This window comes from Protopterus annectens, chromosome 7.part0, assembly GCF_019279795.1.
Source record: "Protopterus annectens isolate FY-2018-M chromosome 7.part0, PAN1.0, whole genome shotgun sequence".
NCBI lineage: Eukaryota > Metazoa > Chordata > Ceratodontiformes > Protopteridae > Protopterus > Protopterus annectens.
In genome coordinates, this window is record NC_056739.1 from 424,656,605 (window position 1) to 424,680,235 (window position 23,631).

Sequence of the window (23,631 nt, forward strand, 5' to 3'; positions counted from 1 at the left end):
TAGGGACATATTTTAAATAGTGCTCTTAGAAAGTTGCTAGACTATCAAGGTTTATTTTAACATACATTTTTCAGAAGGATTTGAAGTCTGAAACTCAAATGTATGTCATTATTTACTGACTTCAATCCACAAATCATCCCAGTGATTTTCCATAAAACCACAAATTTTATGGGGAACAGACCAAAAATATGAGCCACAAATCTGGACACTTGAGAGGTGTGGGCAGCAGTGTCTCTGTATTCATACTCACCATTAATGAAACCTCTTATTGCATCATAGCTAACAACAGGAACCCTCTATGTCCCCCTTAGCCCATACCTCCTATCTGACTAGTATGGAGTCCTTGTGCATTTAGATAAGCACCATTCTCCTAATAGACTTCACTTATGCCTGCATCAAATGAGAGACTTATACAGCCCCTAACATGTATGCCTATAGATTTCTGGACTTCATAAATACAAACTCTCTGGACCAGCTAGTCCAGAGCCCATCTAGGAGCAACAATATTCTGGACTTGGTCAGTACCAGTATGGGTCAGCCCTCTTGTCAAAAATAAAACTTAGGCCAAGAATGGCAGAACTCTATTTAATAAAACAATAATAACATTAATAACAGCAAGCAAAAGCCCTTCCTCAGTGCAACAATAAAATCAAAATTTACATTCCCCTTTTATATTCACTTCAAATCACATGACCACAACCTCATCACATGATAGTTAATCATAATAATTACAATAATTATATAAGCACAATTCTAAAATATTAAAACATTTCTACTGAATTGTTTAATTATTTAACTGTACCATCCCCCATGGTACCGATATTGTATGGCTTACCTAAGGTCCTTAAAAGTTAAAAAAAAAAAAAAAAAAAAAACATGAGACCTGTTATTTCAGGAAGGGGATGGGTGACAGAATCTATCTCCTTATATCTACAGTCAGTTTTAGGTAAATTTATGTGTAAAGTCAAGAGTTATATAAAGGATACTGAGGATTTTTTAACAAAGCATAGCCCGAAAGCATATAATTTCTTACTGATTTGGTTGATCAATAAAAGCAACTAGAATATACATGTCTCAGAAAAGATATATATCACTGATCTGTTTGTAAAGCATGCAAATATAATTAGATGATGCTATTAAAACAAAGAAAGTCAAATCATTAGATAATATAGTTCTATAAATAGAACAAAAATACATAAAAGCAGCTGAAAAATATACTCCAAAATTCGCTCACTATACCAGTGTCTGTCAAGCAGCTTACAACTTTACCCCCTCCCCTCATAGTAACCCTGAAGCTTTTCATCTAAACTTCCCTATATAATGAGTGGAAGTCATGCCTCTAGGATCATAGGATCATAGGAGGTTACTAGGCCAATGGCCCCAAGGCCCTTACAAGCCTAGCCATGTTCAACCTGTGTTCCCAAGGGTGTCTGGTTCAAGGAGACACTAAAATCATCAGGATTCAAAGCCACAGTGATATAAGTTATCCATTTTCACATGAATTTTGTAACAGTCATTGTAAAATACCTAGTGGTCTGTTTATGCTTTTCTCATCATGCCAAAAGTAAAATCCACCTCAGTACATCACTTATCAACATAGGTCACAACTCTAAGTTTTTACCAGTGACTGTCACAACCTTTTTCTCAACTGCATAATCAATGATTGGACTGTTTTGCAGAACAGATAATTACCATTTTTACTACAGCAGGTAGCAAGCAACACAGACAGTGAAGAACCATACCTCTCAACCGTACTGAATTCCTCTGTATTTCCTGGTTTTGAGGGCAAAATGGTGGGGTGCCATGAATTCCCAAGTGGCCCGTTCAAATCCTGATTTTTTTTTTTGTTGTGATTATTTTTTTCAGAGAATTTCTCAGTAAAAGGGTAAGTGGCAACCTCATAATGCAGAGCAGTAAAGCTGGGCAACGTGCACACACTTTAACACACATACACACACACACACACACACACACACACACACACACACACACACACACACACACACACACACACACACACACACACACACACACATGCACACACGCACACACACACATGCACACACACATACACACACACACACACACACACACACACACACACACACACACACCTTTATGGCAAATCAGTTTACCTGAAGCATGTTTATAGCAAGTAGGAGGAAAACAGAGCACTAATCAGCAAAGCACACAAATGGAGAGAAGACATGCATACTCTACTCAGAATGAAGCTCACATCCTAGTACTGAACCAGCAAAGCAAGTGCAACAATTTACCACACTCTGTGCAAGGCCTAGGGTGATACATAACTTGTACTCCTCCTGACAGAGCCATTATTTTCCTAAGCTAATGTGACTCCCCCCTCCATTTTTTTATTTTGAGGATCAGTGAGATTGCTAACTGAATAGACCCTAATGGTTACTCAATGACATCAAGTCATGGCCTCCACTGGCTACTCATCACCTTACTATGAGATAGCAACTGGAAAATCTGCCAATTAATCTTATATTTTGACCAAGAAAAATTGTTTCGCCTGAATTTACAACTGCCCAGTACCACTGGCCATCTGACATGTACGAAACACTTTGCATAGACCAACGATCGGCCAGTATTTTAAATTTTAACCAATAGCTGTCTACCTAATTCCAGGGTATCCCTAAGGCTTTGATCAACAAATTCACGTGGTTCGTATATTTTTGTGCAACCGATATCCCCTATCAAGGACCAGCAATGGATTTGCTGCTCAGATTTAACACTTTAGGATCGGAGTTGTTCTAATTAAATCACAAACATTATTATGACCCCTAACAGCTGGAAAATTAAAAATGATTCAGCGGTATTCATGCTGGTTTATGTTTTTTATATTTAGTTAGCTTTTTAGGTTTTATAATGACAAAGACATAGCTTTCCATCCCCATTGATACGAAATAGTCACTATCGGTTTTTTTCTGCAATACTCTAGGTAGCAGTTGATTCAACCGAATATACATATACTTGTATAAAAACTAAACTTTCAATATTTCCCCCTTCTTTTAAAGTGTTTTGACCCCAAATAAGGTATTTTTACAGCAGACAGTGTTTACAGCAGGCAAAGTTTTGATACTAGCAAGCAATTTGACCCCTGATTAATGTAAGATACATGCTGACTTGTCGGCTGGAAAATAAAAATGGCTCAGCTATTGTCAGGTTTTTAATATTTCCGATTCCTCCATCCCTATTGATATGACTAAGTAAGATTGAAGGATACTAAACATTTTTTTCTTGCAACCCTCCACATTGCGTTCATTGCAGCCAAAGCCAAACCAGATATACATTTACACATATAACAATGCCATTTCCAACATTTCCCCTTCCTGTTATGTGTTTTTACCCCAAACAAGATATTGCAACAGTGGGCAGTTTTTTTGATCAAGGTGAGATAGTGGTTACATGGCAAAAGTGGAAAAATTTTTTTAATAAACAATCCTTAAAAACAGGACTAAATAGGAACATTCCACACCCAGTTAGTAATGGCCATTCCAAGCAGAGATCAATGATAAATTACATGATACTTCCCTCTATAAGAGGTAAATAACGTATCCTTATTGGCTGTGTGATGGTCTATCACATATGGGAATAACAATTTACATGCAATTACAGAACACCTCAGGTCCCCATCCATACTAGAAGTTGCATTTCCCCATTGGCCCAAGAAAAGGAATTTTATGACCAATGACACGTTGATTTTTTGGATTTTTAACCAATGACAATTGTGTCTTTTAATCCTGATGCTCCTCTACACTATGTTTTTCAAATGCAAATGTGCGTGAACAATATACTTTAAATACAGGATTAACACTGAAAACCAAGAAAGTGCGGCTTTCACTAGCAACCAAGTAATCCAAACAAAAAAAGCCGTAGAGCGGAAAGCAGTACTCTTCCAAATCCAAACCACGAAAGTGACACCAACAACGTCTTGAACGCTTTTATTGAAAAACCACATGCGTTTTCGTCCTTTTACTCTAGGACTTCATCAGATAAAACTATTTTAAAAAAACTCTGCTTTTATACTTTATTAACAAAACAATTAACCAATAAGACACCATTTCATTATTTTAAATAAACCAATGAATTTCTCATCTCATTAATATTTATTCCTGAATGGAATTTAAAAATGATCGTATGTATAAAAACAATACTTTTAAAACCAGTTAATCTTTTCGATATTATTTAAAAGTTAGTTTGACATCATATAATACATCGTTGGGAAAGTTCTTCATTTAAATTTTACCATGAAAGTCATGTACATAATAACTTCTGTGCAAAGTTTCGCAAGCATTAAAAACCTTAGTCTTGTACCCCCTCTAGTGTCGAGAAACTATATAACATACTAATTCATCCCTCAATCTATTCCTCACTTCTTATGTGTTTATTATTGTGTGATTCCTACCTATCAATTTCTTATATTCATTAAATATATCTAAATAAATTAATTATATTACATATATATATGAATAAATAAATAAATAAATACATAAAATTATTATTTAAAAATCCTTAAAATTAATGTTTATATACAAAACTATCATGTAAACTAAACAACCCAGTGAATGTGACTTAAACTTTATTCGCCTTCACTTTTAATATTGGTCCTATAGATAAATTTTCATTTAATCCAGGCCTTTTACAAGCATTTAAAAAGACCTGCCACCACAATTCCCTACTTTCTATAATCTCCTCCCACAGACCTCCCCTAACATCCTGCTGTACTTGTTCTAACCCAAAAAATAAATATTTTGCTCCTTCACAATTTTTAAAGTGCCTATATAGTGCGTTGGTTTCTTTTCTTTTTCCAATATCATATATGTGCTCATATATACGTCTTTTAAAGACCCTTTCCGTTTTTCCAATATAAAATAATTGGCAGTTTTGACAAACTGCCAAATAAACTACCCCTTGCGTATTACAATTAATTCTGTCCTTACTTTTTATTAATCTCTTTCTACTTTCTATAAAAACTTCTTCCTTGTTCACATCTCCCGCACTTAAATGTTCCCACTTTATTATTTTCCCCAATCTTTTTATATCTTCCATTTCCTTCTAATTTTTTCTTTATGTTAGGGGGGTTCCTGTAAGTCACTTGTAGTGTCATATTCTTAATCTCTTCTAAATCTGTAATGGCAACAAATCTATCCCATTCCCTCTTGAATATCTGTTTAACCTCTTTATTTAAAGTATTGAACTCCATAATTAACCTTTTTACATTCTCATTTATATTCACTATCTTATTACCCGAACCTTCGTTCAATACTTCTTTTATTCCTTTTATTGGTTGAAATTTGTTTTTCCTACCTTTCTCAACCTCATCTCTTATTACGCTGATAAATTCTGATGGGTAACCCCTCTCCAAAAACATTGTTTCTAGTTTATTACATTCTTGATGGAAATCACCTTCGTCACTTGTCATCCTCGAGCCTCTCACAAATTGGCCCTTTATAATATTTTTCTTACAATGTTTTGGATGAAAACTATCATAATGTAAATACGAGTTACAGAATGTGTTCTTTCTGAACGCTTTAGTTTCAAATTTTCCATTTTTCTTATAAATCTCCACATCTAAGTAATTCATAACTTCTGCATTCATTACATAAGTAAATTTTAGATAATTGGTGGTTTGATTTATATAAGTAAAGAATTCATTGAACTTTTCCACACTTCCTATCCAAAATATCGCTATGTCATCCATTTCCTGGTTTTGAGGGCAAAATGGTGGGGTGCTATGAATTCCCAAGTGGCCCCTTCAAATCCTGATTTTTTTTTTTTGTTGTGATTATTTTTTTCAGAGAATTTCTCAGTAAAAGGGTACGTGGCAACCTCATAATGCAGAGCGGTAAAGCTGGGCAACGTGCACACACTTTAACACACACACACACACACACACACACACACACACACACACACACACACATATGCACGCACATGCACACGCACACACGCACACACACACATGCACACACACATACACACACACACACACACACACACACACACACACACACACACACACACACACACACACCTTTATGGCAAACCAGTTTACCTGAAGCATGTTTATAGCAAGTAGGAGGAAAACAGAGCACTAATCAGCAAAGCACACAAATGGAGAGAAGACATGCATACTCTACTCAGAATGAAGCTCACATCCTAGTACTGAACCAGCAAAGCAAGTGCAAAAATTTACCACACTCTGTGCAAGGCCTAGGATGATACATAACTTGTACTCCTCCTGACAGAGCCATTATTTTCCTAAGCTAATGTGACTCCCCCATCCATTTTTTTATTTTGAGGATCAGTGAGATTACTAACTGAATAGACCCTAATGGTTACTCAATGACATCAAGTCATGGCCTCCATTGGCTACTCATCACCTTACTATGAGATAGCAACTGGAAAATCTGCCAATTAATCTTATATTTTGACCAAGAAAAATTGTTTCGCCTGAATTTACAACTGCCCAGTACCACTGGCCATCTGACATGTACGAAACACTTTGCATAGACCAACTATCGGCCAGTATTTTAAATTTTAACCAATAGTTGTCTACCTAATTCCGGGGTATCCCTAAGGCTTTGATCAACAAATTCACGTGGTTCATATATTTTTGTGCAACTGATATCCCCTATCAAGGACCAGCAATGGATTTGCAGCTCAGATTTAACACTTTAGGATCGGAGTTGTTCTAATTAAATCACAAACATTATCATGACCCCTAACAGCTGGAAAATTAAAAATGATTCAGTGGTATTCATGCTGGTTTATGTTTTTTATATTTAGTTAACTTTTTAGGTTTTATAATGACAAAGACATAGCTTTCCATCCCCATTGATACGAAATAGTCACTATCTGTTTTTTTCTGCAATACTCTAGGTAGCAGTTGATTCAACCGAATATACATATACTTGTATAAAAACTAAACTTTCAATATTTCCCCCTTCTTTTAAAGTGTTCTGATCCCAAATAAGGTATTTTTACAGCAGACAGTGTTTACAGCAGGCAAGGTTTTGATACTGACAAGCAATTTGACCCCTGATTAATGTAAAATACATGCTGACTTGTCGGCTGGAAAATAAAAATGGCTCAGCTATTGTCAGGTTTTTAATGTTTCCGATTCCTCCATCCCTATTGATATGACTAAGTAAGATTGAAGGATACTAAACATTTTTTTCCTGCAACCCTCCACATTGCGTTCATTGCAGCCAAAGCCAAACCAGATATACATTTACACATATAACAATGCCATTTCCAACATTTCCCCTTCCTGTTATGTGTTTTTACCCCAAACAAGATATTGCAACAGTGGGCAGTTTTTTTGATCAGGGCGAGATAGTGGTTACATGGCAAAAGTGGAAAAATTTTTTTAATAAACATTCCTGAAAAACCAGGACTAAATAGGAACATTCCACACCCAGTAGCTAATGGCCATTCCAAGCAGAGACCAATGATAAATTATATGATACTTCCCTCTATAAGAGGTAAATAACGTATCCTTATTGGCTGTGTGATGGTCTATCACATATGGGAATAACAATTTACATGCAATTACAGAACAACTCAGGTCCCCATCCATACTAGAAGTTGCATTTCCCCATTGGCCCAAGAAAAGGAATTTTATGACCAATGACACGTTGATTTTTTGGATTTTTAACCAATGACAATTGTGTCTTTTAATCCTGATGCTCCTCTACACTATGGTTTTCAAATGCAAATGTGCGTGAACAATATACTTTAAATACAGGATTAACACTGTTGCAGAGCTCATCTGCCTAGGATCATAATAAAATTATTGATTCTGAGCCACGACATGCTTGACTGACATGCTTCTGGAGCTTTTTAACATTTATGCTTGGTATCACGTTCCACTCTGTATATGTTTTTGTTTTGTTTATGACCTTGCTAGCTGCCCCATCAGCACTAGCAGTGGTCCTCAGAGCGGGTGCACCTTGAAAGTTAGTTCCTGGTGTATTTTTGGATCTGATTTGTTACACTCTGTGCAAATGACAAAGAAATTAACTCTTTAATTTAAAACACTCATTAAAATGAGATTCTTACGAGAGTGCATTATCTTAGAAAGTAGGTGATAGTGTCTGGGGCAGCGTGGCACATTTATTTCAGTGGTGGATTTAAGGTGGTTGAGAGTGCAAGCATTCGGGTACCTTGGACTAATAGCACTGCATAGCATAAAGCAAGCAAAGTATCCACATATTGCTTTTTTCCCTGAATCATTCTCCGTAGTCAGCATTTTATTATAAAGTGTACATATTTTACGAGGACCAGAATAACTTTATGATGTACAATCAGGGATATGTTTTGAAAAAAAATCAAATAAGGAAATAAGACATCAGTACCAGAATTAAAGCAGTTTCTTGCTTGTGCAAAAACATGCCTTTCTGGTAGTTTAGAGTAAGCTGTGACATGCAAGTGACAGACTGGATTTCATGGGCGGGAGTTGGGTTGAAATGAGTTTACTGTCTTAGCAGCTTTATTCTTTGTTTGAGCATGTATAGCATACTGCACTACTTTATTGTTTTTTCTTCTTAAGTTATTTTTTTTTGGCATTATAAAATGCCAGTCAATGGTGTGACAAATAGGGTTAGTCAGAGACTGAGACACTATCTTGGGGCCCATGGAGGAAATTTACTGGATCAGCCTGCTTTGGTAAGACTAAGGGATGTGGAACCTGGACTTGCTAATAAGATACTTCTAAATATTTTGAATAACTTTTAGATTGTTATTGTATTGTAGCACCATAAGAGAACCTTGTTTTGTTATCCTTGCTTAATAATGTCCAACATGTTCTTTAGATAATTTGAAGTAGCATTTATTGGTTGAATATTGTTTTTTTTTGGGGGGTGTAAATATAATATGAAGAGTTAATGTGGGTACATGTAGATAATGATTTTGCAAATCTGGCAATTCGTAAAAGAGTAGTAGTAGTGCTTGGCATTTTAGTATACCTACATTGCACAGAGTGCCTTCCTTAGTTAAAATATGTATGTTTCTGCTAATTTTTTTTTAGTTAAATCTTCTACTTTCATACCACGAATAGGCTAAACTTACAAAGGTGGTGGTTGTACATGCATGAGCTGCATTATGCTGTGGTACTTTTGCTGCTGTTGAGATGAGTCATAATAATAGTCGGTAAAGAAATCAGATGTATGTATGTATGCATGTATTGTGAAATGAATATGGTTTAAATCACTGTTTCATTTAAGACACACTGGGCAATGAGTAAATCATCAAATAGATTTTTAGCTTTTGGATTTTCTCCAGGTTTGACTAATTGTTGTTGTGACTTCAAAGGAAATCATATGTATTTGTGTTTAGCTTTAGTTCATGGTCCTGGCATCAGAAATTACTGAGGGATAGACAATTTTTGGAGGAAGGAATGAGTGACTTCAGGTGAGTTGATAACAGATTAGACTATGCAGTCAGCCAGAGGTCTTACCACTGAAGTAGCAGGAAGCGAGAGAAGGCATGCTGTGTGTGCGTGTAGATGTGTGTGTGTGTGTGTGTGTGTGTGTGTGTGTGTGTGTGTGTGTGTGTGTGTGTGTGTGAGTGTGCGCACACACACGCACACCTAACAACAACTAAGGAACTGACCCACTTCAAATATTGCTGCTTCATCACTCCTTTTTTTTTTACAAAAGAACTGCACCATTATTCTTGTGGAAAACAAAAATAAATACACAAACATTTTTCTAATGTCCACCACAGACTTCCCATCAACAATAACAATATTGCCACCTTGTAAACAATTGTTTCTGCTACACCAGCAACTGCTTTGTTGCACTTACAGTTTGTTTTGAAAGCAGATGTGTGTGGTTCTTTTATGTTTTGTTGTCTAGTCTTTAATTTTCATTTGAATGTTGGCATCCCACAATTACATCGGAGTGGGTGGGGTTACATATTTATGCAAAGTGTAAGTTAATCAGCATACAGATTCGTACCTTTTTTTCATGAGCCTTTGTCCATATTTTTGATGTTTCCAGGTTGAGAAGTATGTGAAGAACTATGACAGTCATCTGTACAAGCTACATCTCTTATTTTTGAAGACTGGTTGAAGAGTGTAGTGGGAGTCACATTTAATGGAGTGCATTTACAATGCCATTAGCAAATATTGCCAAATTCTATACATAATTAGACGCAGAAGCTGGGGTTCTGTTTAATGCTAGTGAAGGAGGCTTGAAATAGGTTTGAAAGAAGCTTGAACTTGTGCAAACTCCATGAGGTTTCATCTAGTTACATTCAACTGTCTGATGCTTTGTCTTCAGAGTTTGCATTTCTTCTTGTTCATATAACAATGGAGTCAGTATATATATATATATATATATATATGTTTTGAGGGTGTGGCAGGTGTTGTCTGTTGAAGAAAAATGCTTAACATTTAATTTTCTTCTCTAAGTTGAATTCCCAATGAGATGTATTTGACAAGCTGGCCATTCATCAAGCTGTAACTTGATGAGTCATAGTGGAAGCTAAAAATGAACATTTAAAATTATGTTATGTCTGAATGCTCTGCAATATTTCCAGACAAGATTCCCTATAGAAAACCTATTATTTAAAAACTCCTTTATATTTGATCCCTTCTGAATATAAACCTGGACTTCCTCTAAAATTTCAGTTTTCATGGAATGAGGGATTAGTATTTTCCTGTTATTTTTAATTTTTTTCTTGAAGATTTATTAGCCACCTTACACATGGCAGAAAGACAGAATCTGCAGGTTTCACTTTTAAATGTAATCAGAAACAATCATTAATACAAAAGGCCATGATGTAATGAAAACAGTGTTGGTTATGTCTAAATCTATATGGTATTTACCTTTACTTAGTAATGCCTTTGGGAAATGCATAGTTGATAAATGATCCACCTCTTTAGTAGACCCCAGAAAGATACTCACTCGAGAAACAAAGTATTTCTACAAATATATATGAATACTAAAGTCTTAGTATATTTTTTTCATATAACTGGGAAGTCAGCAACTAAAATGTAAAATGTTACTAGACACTACTGTTTTTGGATAAATCCATGACTAAACAACACCCTGTTTTGAAAACAATAATGTCTAAAAGATTAGCAGAATTTGATCTCTTAGTTTTTGACTTTAAAGATACATAGCACTTATTCAATAAGCTACCAGACTGGTCCCATTCTTTTGCACTGCTCTCAAGGAAGAGGAATGCAATATTCCTTTCTATGTACGTTCTAAAGAAGAGATTGGTCTCTGGTAGTCACAGACCGCAACATGAAAAAACAAAAATGCATCCTACATTCTATGTATTGTAGGCCAAGCTACTATGGACAGCCATGCTATGTTCCACCATCATGCCTGGGAGAGCTTCATAAAAAGTTACAGACCCTAAGAATAATGGCAGACCGGGGCGGGGGTCTTAAGAATTAACTGGTGAGGAGGACTTTGTTTTTGTGTGAGCTCCTACTGGGGGGAGCTCACCGCCAACACGGTGAGGGGGAGGATGTTTTGGCTATGATAGCAAGGGACTCCATTGTCATTAAGGGTTTTATATATATATATATATATATATATATATATATATATATATATGTGTGTGTGTGTGTGTGTGTGTGTGTGTGTGTGTGTGTGTGTGTGTGTGTGTGTGTGTTTCACTGTTAATCTGTTGTTCAGTTATGTCTGACATGCACCACATTAAAAGATGAGGGAGATCCCAGCACTGCCATCAACACTACCACCACATTGTATGGAAATGGATTTCCATATGGAGTGCATTCAAGGAGAGGTAGTGATTTGTAAATGTACTCTGTGCCTGTAATACAGTAACTACATAATGGCATGTGGCAGCATACAGCTTCATAGCCTTTTGCATTACATCTTTTATGAATCACAACAGCCTTTGTTATGCTCACCTATGATACACCAAGCCTGCTCTTTGACACATATTTATTAAAAGGATCTGGATTTTTTTAAATAAATTGATTACTAATTAAAATCCATACTTTTAATTCCAAGCATGAATCTCCATCATTAGGGAATACTGGGGAACCCAGTACTGTACATAGTAGCTGTATTATCATACCTACCTACCTTCAAGACAAAATACGGTATAAAAACAAATAAAAAGCAGTAAATTAAAGTCCCCAACAAAGGAAGGAAAAGATTGCAAGATCTATCACACTCCTTTAAGCAATTGAACACGTGAGATATTACCAACAACCTTTCAAGTCAAAAAGTAGAAACCTAATAGTTTTCTTAACCCGCAACCTGGCAGTTAACTTAATTCTAAAAAATATTTTGCATCTCTTGGGGTTTAAGCAAACTGTCCACATAAATGGCAGTTGCCTCTAAAATTAATATTAGTTTTACATAGTGGGAATGAATGGTGGCATACACTTGAGTATTTTTAAAATCCCAACAAAATAAAAATGTCTTTATGTTGTTAACATCCGTATAATTATATAAATTCTGGCTTACGTAACCCTTCAGAAAAAAATAATTGTGTGATTCCTATACATATTGATATGCATTAAGTGAGTATAACATCTTTGCATTTCTGTTTATCTGGGGTTATATTCACAAACAGCTTCTTCCACATAGTAGGGTTGGTACGAATGCCAGAGTCTAAAGTGGTTCACAGAAAAGGGAACACAATGCAATAAAACCTTATATGCAGTCTTACCGTATTGTGTAGCCATACTAATACTTGTATTGGACTGTATACAATATACAAACATTATACCGCACTTTTATGGGCTGATTCCAACAGGGCAAGTTATGCAACTCCAATAACATGCATACAGATAGTGTTGCACTCCAATGTAGTGTTGTTCCTTTCTTGCTGTTTTGGTATCCCATTATACAGACTTGTGCAGAATATCAGCATTGCAGACAAAAACAAAATAGAAAAAAAATGTATTTGCACAGCAGTAAACAATCGTACGTACCAGCAATGAAATTCGCTGTGTGTACAGGCAACCATGCTACCACAACTGCATCCTTCATTGTCCCCACATGATGATGCTGCAACCTCCTACCAATGGGAAACCCACAGCACCAGATTCCTCATTATCATAACAAGATAATGATCTCATTTGCTCTGTCATGCCTAAGGAATGACACATGTTTATGAATCACACTTACTACACTGCTGAGCATCCCCAACTTCACATGAAAGATCAGGGTTTGATTCCCTGACAGTGGGTAGTTGTGCCTCATGCATGTGATAGAGGACATTCACAAATATCTTACTATATTGTATGTAGCAAATTGGTGTGGTATACTCTTTCTTAATTTGCGGGTTTGGTTGTACTGTGCAGTGCTGTCATGTTACACAATGCTGCCCCTCCCCCATCTGACATACCAGAATAGAATACTATGCTCACTGCTGTATGCCACTCGTCACTGCCATAACCCATGTCTATGAATAGCAGCCATGAACAGCAACATACAAAACATAGAACAGAATGCACATATGGAACTGTATATTATGGATCTGAATATCCTGGCCTATTAACTTAGTACCACAATGCCTTCATCTAAATTTACTGTCACAGACTTCTTATCTACAGGACAGAATCAAACATTCTCTTTCACATGGTTTAGGACATGTTTTATTTTTGTTAGTGCCTGATCAATAGATATTATTCTAATTTCATGTTTAGTTTCCTTATTAGAAGAAAATATTTTTATTCAAAAGCATGAGATGTCAAATGCCATGCACCATAGTAATTCAACTATTTTGCAAATTTTGGTAAGAAGGATGTCATTTATATTACTTTGCATTCCTTATACCTTAGTATTTATATAAGAAAAAATCAGACTCACCACTCAGAAATCACACATGAGTCTTTGACAGACATAAAGGTGGCAAATGATATGATTGCATTATTTATATATTACAAGGAAGCAACTCATGATGTGACTTTTGAATTCTATGCTTTAGAAATGTAAACATGCTGTCTACTTGGTGGTGATTTTATTATTATTATTATTATAACTGCAGTGGTGGTGCTGCGGTAGCATTGTCGCCTCACAATAAGATGTTGTCCTGTTTGATTCTCAGCTAGAGCATCTTCTGTTTGGAGGCATGCATGAAGGGGCGTACCTTCGTTGAATGTTGTGCATCAGAGCCGGCAACTTGGTACGTAAAAATCTACTGCCAATCATTAGCGGCCGGAGTTCCGCTGTGGCGACCCCTAACCGGGAAAAGCCGAAAGACACAACAACATTATTACTATTATTAAATCAAGACGTCTGGTGGCAGGTGGAATTAGATGTCTGCAATATGTGCTTTAACTCTATTTTTTAAAGCTGAACCTAAATTATAGGCCTATATCCAATGTGGAATATGTGGAATATATAATGCCTTAAGGTGTGCAATTTTAACATAGTATATTAAGCTGATTGATATACTTGGAGACACAAACAATATTAAAATTACATACAACTTGCCCTTCTATAAGCTAGTTTAAATAAAGTAAATGTACAAATGGCTGCAGTCATTTATTTTTTGAACATACATATGATAATTCCTGTTAATCCCACCAACATTCTACACCTATAGAATCAATCACTGTATAATGCCAGAATTTGCTTTGCATAGGGAACACTTTCATCCCATTGGGGAATTCTAATCAAACAGAAGAAAAAAAAATAGTTTCAGGTCATACGGTTTTTCTTCCAGGACATTTAAAAATTTCCCACTGAAACATAAAATGGTCCTGGTTAAAGATTTGTCAACGAAAGAAAATTTTTGTTACTTACTACCGAGTTAAAAGAGAATGTATATTAAGGAGAGCGCTTTATAGGCAATGTACATTGATTGTGCTATAACTTCATGCAAGAATACTCTGAAGGTATGGAAGAACAACTGAATACAGTGATGTCTGTAGCTTGTAAAGGACGAAAGCAGTAGGGTGCATTGCCGTGAAATGCAGATGCTGTGAAGCAGCTGGGAAGGAAATCCATTTACTAGAACAGCCACAATCAGTCTATACCTGCTTGGTTTAATACATGAAAGAAACTACATACATCTAGTGCTAGAAATAGGGAGGAAATGGCTGAAAAACATTTATTTTCAAGTGCATTTCAAAAATTAATAACAGCATGCATATAATTCAAAGGAAACCCTAAGGCTGTTCAATTATTAATACCTTACCAGCTAAAATACTCAGTAAGTGAAACAGTTTTCTATACTTTTATAGCTAGAGTTGAGGTGATGTTCTGCAGAAACAGGAAATGGAGCATTTATCTGGTGAGGTCTGGGAACACTTCTGACACTAGATTTCATTGCTTTCATCAGCTGCACAAAGAAATTAAACTGAGGTTCAGGGCTCAAAGATAATGTTCGTAAATGGAATGCATTACATAAGATTATGCTCTTGAAATTAGGTTATGTAGAAGCAAAAATGGCAAGGCTTACTTAATAGCTCATTTTGATAATAGAAGATGAAATCGCTAATGAAATGGTTTGCTTAAAAATTAAAATGTGAAGCTTCTACTATGTACAAAGTCAGAAGTTCATGTCATAAAGTATGCTGCATTGCTTGGAAACAGTCCAAAGAGACTTATTTCAAAGGGTTTATTTCAAAACCGAATGCTAATTCTAAATATTCACCAGGTCCCAAGAAAATTACTCCATTAAGAAAAGGCAGTAGCATCATTATAAATGGAATGCACAAAGAGATGAAATCAGACGTAAGACAAAAAGAAACTCCTTGATCTGATTAAATCTGTTTTGCATTCTTCTGACATTTCAGCCTATCTCTGCCTATTTTAGATCCCTACTGCTGCTCATGCATTCTTAATGGCAGTAGAACAAACCATACAGTGGGAACGGGTTACTTGTAGGAGACCTAGTCAACATATAAAAAAACATTTGTAAACTTACACAGCTCTATGGTGTAACTACCTATTGACAAGTAATTAATGTCTTTTTCTGGCACAAAAATTATGTAAGTCTTCCTGAAACTCTATAATTATATTCATAGTTCTGTTGTAAAGGTTCAAATATTTGCTTTTCTTGCAGATTTGCTTCATGATAGCATTATCACAACCCCTGTTGTTCTGAAAATGTTTTGTAATACTTTGGAGCTTTTCTACCGGGGCCTCCACTAAAAATGGACTACTACCAGTCAGACTTTCCTGGTAATCAAATGTCAGTAAATAAAAATAAAACAATGGACAGGCCTGCAATGGTTGTCATTGTACAGTTAGTCATGTGAGCAAGCACATACCATTTTAATGCAAATAGTTAAGACCTCAAAATAGTTTTTTTGCTCTTCATGAGATCCTTCAAGCTGTTGAATGATTTCTACAGTTAGGCTGCAGAATGCTGTTGAATCTTAAGTGGCCAGATTAAACAGGCAGCCATGCATTTTAGAAGAATGCGAGACAGTTTTAAAGGCATTTAGAGAATATGCATGTATTCTGCAAGGCAAATAATAACACTATGCAAGCAGTCCTGGTTGGAATCACATGTGCATCTGATTATAGTAGAATTAAAATATTCAAATATTATGCAAATCATGGTCAATGATGCAGTGCACTTGTTTCACAATCAAAATGGTGTCCTAAAATGTGACAAAGATCAAGTTGGTGTGAAAAGAGTCATAATGAGTAAGACTGGAATATTGGATACTAGAATACAAGAATAGAAGAGAAATACCTTAGCAGTAGATACTGGGGTCCATTGGAAAGAGATGGCCAATTTGAAAATGAAGATTCGTTAAAATGGCAAAAGCTTGCATTCAAAGTGGATATCCTTTCTGGCCTGAATGAGGTTTGGGGGGGTATTTGCAAAAACAGAGAATGCTAGAATCATAAGTCTGATAGAGCTGGAAAGACAGACTGAGTAAACTCCATAGAAAAATGTCCAAATACCACAGCCAAATACATTCCAGGGATACATTTTCAAATAGAGAGAACCCACAAAGTTGGACAATCATTTGTTTAGTCTACAAAACTCAGGTGCCTCAGCTATAAAACTGAAGAAGTGGCTTGTTACAAAATTAAAGGAAAGGCAGTTAGTCAGAAAGGCCTCCTTTATAGCTGAATGTAAGATGAAGGTGATAGGTGATAATAGCCTTCTGCACTGGTAGACTCAGATAACACTAATGTGATAGATGATAGCTCTTGTACAACAGCAAATGTTAGTGACACTATTGTGCAGTTTCATAGAAGGAGAGGCAGGGAACTTATCGGTCCCTTATGAAGACAGCTGTTGACTGGAGAACAGGGAATAAGAGTCCTGTCTCCCTTGAAGGACCAGGATCAGAGAAACAATAGTGCAGTGCTTTAGAGGAATATGAAGAGATTAAGAGATTCCCAGTGTCCCACTGGAGGTGTTAGCAAAGAAATGGCTAGAGAAGTCATGCAGAAATGTACACTGAAGAAAGGAGAAGCAAAGAAACCAGTACCATTACAACCTGGGCATGCACACAGCTAAGATGAAAAGCAGACGGAGTTTGGAATTAATATTTTTGTGGCTAACGTAAGTTAGTATAAAGATACAGAGTGGATATTGTTAAGGTGTGTCCTGAGACTTTCATGTTTCTCTCCTTCATGCTTCCCATGGACCAATGAGAATCAGGTCTTGAGCAAACATAGTGAGTAATGGAATTAGGAGGAGGGATCGGAACAAACCAGATGGCAATGGAAATGAGTCAGAGCCAAGTCATCCAAAGTAGTTCAAACAGAATGAAGGAGAGGTGAAAGCAGTTATTCTGCTCCTGGTAAGAGCCTTTTCTGCTGATCATAAAGTGTATGAGCACTGGCCCCATTTCAAAGGAACTGAAGGTTATGTTAAAGGCTGCATTGTGATATGTGGCCATTTTAAAACACAATGGATGCTACCGGTTTAGGGTATGGGAGTGAGGAGTGTTGTTAAGTTTCACTGCTGAAGATCTTTGTGTCAGATGAAATGTTTAAAGTGTTAAATGATAAATATGGAAGGGCTTAGAGTTTATGTTTTGTTAATGAGGCAGTATATAGATGCCTATACGCTTATCAGTTTAGCAGTTGAATGCTCTAAATGTTTAATGTGCTAAAGTCTAGAACCACAATCTTATGATTCTACTATAATCAATCCATAATTCACAAATAAGAGCAAATAAACTTTATTGTGCTTTTTATTAATTTTTTTTTTAGTTTTTTTGTAGAATATTTCAAGATATTAACAATGGCAATGGTATATTAGGTAGCACACTCACTGTTGATGCTGGAAAACCAGAAAGCTTTGGGTTCTTTACCACTCCATATGCACTGGGGTGTGCTGCTCTCCTGAGTGTGTCATCCTTTGAATGGGATGTTAAACTATGGTGCCATCTGCTTGAGTTGGTGGTAGCTCAGGTGGATGTAAAAGATCTCACAGCACCTACAGAAAAGAGTAGGAGGAAGTTACCTTGATGCCCTGGCCAAATTCCCCTAGTAGTATTATAAACCATCTTAGGTTTTGCATGAAAAGAGACCACTATCCTGGTGGGATTAACCCAGTCAGCAAACAATAAATAAAAGTTGTTAGCGATAGTCATATAGTTACAATTGATTTGTTCCTGTCTTGGAGCATAGGTACACATGTTTATATAAAATGATGAAAATGGTTGGTATACTCATAGTATATCTGTAAAATCTGTAAAGGAGATCTGTTATGCTCATCATTATCATTAACCCCCCCTCCCAATGAGGTCAGGAAATCTACAATTATCTTCATCTTTCTCAGCTGATAGCCACTCTCCTCCCAACTGCTGCAAGTCTTCTTTTTTATATTCAATACATTTTTGGATGGGATGCCCTCACTACTCCTGCCTTCTTCCTCTCTCTCCCAAATCTGTTTGACCAAATCATCTCCTATTTTCCTGCACATGAGACAGGCTGAACCACAGTAAACTGTTGTCTTTGAACTATGACATTTGGGGCTACTTTAGCTTCCACTATGATGTTCTCATTTCTTCATCTATGCCACACTGTACCTTCTGCTACCCATCTCAAGTACTTCATTTCCATCGCCTCATGTTTCTTCATCAGCTCTTTTTTCACTGCTAAGGTTCTGGTGCCACCCATCTGCACAGTCACACCACTATTTTGTACCCCTTACATTTCAGCTTCTTTTTCATTATTGTCTCACACTCAGTACCCCTGATACTTTCTCATAGATAGCTGCAGCACCCTAAATTCTAACTTTAACCTTCTTCTTCAGGCATCTCTTAGACTGCAGGTGGTACCTATTAGAGGAAAAATCATGTGGACTAACTACTTGAGGCATTAGTTGTGGTGTGCAGTATCCTCTAGATATGAGAGCACAGACTACAGCTTCTATACACCATCATGATCATGGCTAGCCACTGTGTTGTGTAAAGATGCCTCTGTGTGATTGGCCTCATCAACTAATATCTTCTGTGCACATTTGTGTATATTTTAGGTTTTGTACTGTGTGAGGGGCTGTCAAATAGTATGTGTATAAAGCAATGTATTTTGAAAGTAAGTGCACACAATCGAAACCTTAACAGAATTATAACTGTTAAAGCAGGCCTAAGAGCAGTGTGTAGAATGTATTTATGTTGAGGATTATGTGAAATCAAATATTGAGGAGGGAATGCATGAAACTAGAACTGACAGTATAAAGATTTGACCTGTGGGCCAGATGCTTGCTTTGGGAATGACAGTCAACCAGCTGTGTTGTACATCTTGCTTATTTATGTTAGAGCAAAAATGTTACTTGCATAAGATCATTGTGCATTGGTTTGGGGGATTTCTTCTTCCTCTAGTTTGGCATATATTTTATATTTTTGAGGGTATGAGATGCTTGCTTCTAGCAGAAAATAAATAAATAACGTTTTTGATCTGTGCCACTGGAATAAATGACACTGATATGTTTTGTTCAGTTGTGTTCTCTCAAGGACTTTGAATAACCACATTCTGATCTTACAAGGTCAAATATTAAAAGACCCGTCTGGAGCATTTCTCCCCAGGCCACCGCTGAAAATTGGCTTTGTTCCAAGTTGAACTTTCCCAGTTAACAAATGTTAAATAAATAAATAAATAAATAAATATTATTACTCAATGGGTGGGTTTACTGAGCCCATTTATTTTGAAAAAGGTTTGACCTTTACAGCAAACTGGAGGAGGGGCTCTTGCAAAGAAAATTTTGGGGGCCTAGTGTAGGCAGCAAATCTTGAAGTAGTAGAAATAAGGTGAAAAGATGTACTGAGGTTTCCATCACAAAGGGGATGAAAAATTGGGCAGGATTCACAAAGCCTCCGTGTAAGAGTTACAAGGCTTACACGGAGGCTGCAGTTAAACGGTGTGACGTCAGCATGTCATGCATATGCATGAGGGCATGCTGAATCACACCTAAGGCTTACATGGTCCGTGGAAGACAGTAGGGGGCGTGTCCGTAGGCCGAGCCCTGCAAACGGACACACCCCCAGAAGAGTAAAAGTCCCGAAAGTAAACCCCCACGACAGAGTCCATGGAAATGTGAATAAACACAACACAACACATTCCCCCACAGACTATGAACATAAAATATATAAATGAACATGTTATAATTTTTTTTTAAAATTGTAAAGATGTTTGCCCGTGAGTGCGCTCGTTTGCGCGGGCATGCCCATAGCTTAGCCACAGTTAGCAGTCAGTGGAAAAGCATATAAGAACTACATATGCAAAGTAAGCCAAAAAGCAATAGCGTAGCAGTAGAGACATCGGCTGAAGAGCAGGCAGTCATGGTTCGAGCCCCCCCCCCCCACATCAATTTTTGTTTTTAGTGAAATAAGCATGAAACAAGTCCCTGACATATATGTACACATATAAAATTATATTTTATGTAAAATTTAATGAAATGGGCCATTTATTTTGAGGAAATGTGAGATAACAAAATAATAAAAAAATGCAGATGTGCCTATAGCTGAGCTACAGTTTAACAAGTTTAGTGCATCCGCCCGTAGGTGAGCAGTGGTTTAACAGGTGTAAAATGAGTGCCCGTAGGTGAGCAGTGGTTTAACAGGTGCAAAATGAGTGCCCGTAGGTGAGCAGTGGTTTAACAGGTGTAAAATGAGTGCCCATAGGTGAGCAGTGGTTTAACATGCTGAAACTGTGTGCCCCTAGCTGAGCTGAGCGTAATATGCATGCTGACAGCCAAATGACGCGTAAACCAGCGTACCCCATTTGCGCGGAGCTGCACGCAGCGCCAACAAGCTAACCGGCGGGCAGCGTTGAGCAAGCTGTAACAAAACTGCCTTTACACAGACACACCTCCTAGCCTGTGTAGACAGTCATAAAATATAAAAAGCAGTGACCAGGTTCGAACCCAGGATACCATGCACCATAGTCAAGGTACTGAACCACTAAGCCATGACAGCTGCACTTAGAAATGCAGTAATAGCAAATATATAGGAATGAATAGAAAGAGGAGCATGACAAAGCAGGTTTTGTGAAGCTGATACAGTACAGATACAATTCCAAAATGGCCAATCACCGATAAGTGCGGGAAAAATGGCATATATAAGCCCCATAGGCGGGAATACACAGCATAACCGATTGTAGAACCAACTTGCAGCCAGAATGTCAGGTGTAGGTGAGGGTAGTTGCTTTCAAGCACAGAGGTGGGGCGTTGAGGAGTCCAAATATATGGTTTGGCTCCTTGTCCACAATCATGAGGCCCAACTCATGCAGGGCCAGGTCCTGTGGGGAGCAAATAGGGCTGAGGCATGGGACCGGTTGGCTCATGATCTTACCAGTGCCACAGGGATACCAAGGACTGGTGAGCAGGTCCATCACCACCATGTGGACCTGAAGAGACGGAAGCAGGACCAACTGAACCGTTGGATCCAGGAGGCCCGGCAAATGCCCAACGCCCCACTACTGAGTAAGTTACATCTAATTATTTATGTAAGAAATTAACCTAGCTGATATTATGGAGATGTGTATTCCAATATTACTTTATTTATATTACAGCTGCAGGTGTCCGTTCTGCGAACCGTAGAGCCTATGGCGATAGGCTGGTGTGGTTGCACCACCAGGCAGGTCAGTAATCCTCTCCCTGTAACTGTAAATAAATATAAAAGTATGACAGTTAGCAAAAGAGTGCAGTGTAGTCACTAAGTAATAAAATGTGCAAGTAACAGTGTGAGGGTTTGCAAGTATTGCTTGATTACAAAAGTGAGATGCAATCTGTAATCCAAACAGAAAAATGAAAAAGTCTGAAATAAAGTCTGAAATAAAGATGTCCCACCTGTAATATAATAATACATAACCTGCAGCAGGCTGAAAAGTACAGCTGCAGAAGCTGAGTAAAACACATGTGTGAAATATATCCCTGTTGAAATACAGAAACATGACAGAAGTGAGACTGTTGGAAAGGATTGTAATAACTACAGGTAAAACATGTCAATAAAGCCTAGAATTAAGTACCATCCTGAATTGTAAAAATAAAACAAGTGAGAGAGTGTGAGAAAGAGTTATGAATCCACCAATAAATTAGTAATAACTCCTGAATAAAGTATACTGCAGTCAGTACAGAATTAAATGAATGTGACAAGCAGAACCAAACTGCAAAATGTGTTGAAAATGTTACTGCAGCTGGAATGTGTATCCCAAAATCTGGATATGTTGCTCTCAGTCTGCAATATGCAGATAGTATTGTTGTCTGAAATACCAAACATCCACAGTTGTCTATAGCTATATAAAGCAAATGTAGCAGGATGATGTAGCTGAACAGAGCCAGATATGAATGTGTATGAATAAAAATGAAAATGTATATTGATGTAGCAGTAACATTCCTATCACCAACTTGAAGTAGTTATCACATAGGAAACTGTAGGTAGAACTGTAGTGTGTATATATCTGCAGCTATTAGAAATGTACAGCATATGTATTGGTATTTGAAGGTGTTAATTAAATTTTCTTCACCCTACCCTATAACCACATATAATCCATTCCACGTGAAATTGGTATGTGCAATCACAATTAACACCCCTGGACATTTGTCCTGTTGGGTCATACATATTTGCATATATGTTGATGCATCTGCCCTGTTCATACATCCAAACCTGATGGCCTGTTGCCATCAATCAACCCTGCATGAAGACAACCCTGCATGTTGTTGGACTGTGTATTGCTGTTCAAAATATGCATGTGTTATGCTTGCTGTTCAATGCTTTGAATATCTGGGTGTTTGGTTAATGGGAATACTAATGCATGCTGTTACAACTAATTGTGAATGGTATTGTATGTTACTAACCCAAACTGTCATGACATAATGCAAAACATAGGACGACAGGGAAGGCGGGTTCCAGCGGACCCACCTCTCCCACCTCAGCTGGCGAGTGCACCTGGCAGTAGTGCCCAGTCCGGACCCTCCTCCAGTGGCCCTGTGCCACCTGTGGGTGGAAGCGCTGCAGGGGATGGGGCTCGTCCCCCCTCTGCAAGTGTGGCTGGAGAAGAACAACCACTCACCCTCCATAGTGTCCAGACTGTGGTGCGTAGGGAGATCCAGGAAGCTGTTCTTGGGCCCCTATGCCAGCTTGAGGCACAGGTGGCACAACTAACGGGCGTGCCTGCTGCCCGGCCTACACAGCCCCCAGCACAGCCCCATCCTGGGCTGTGAAGGCACAGTGGCAACTGC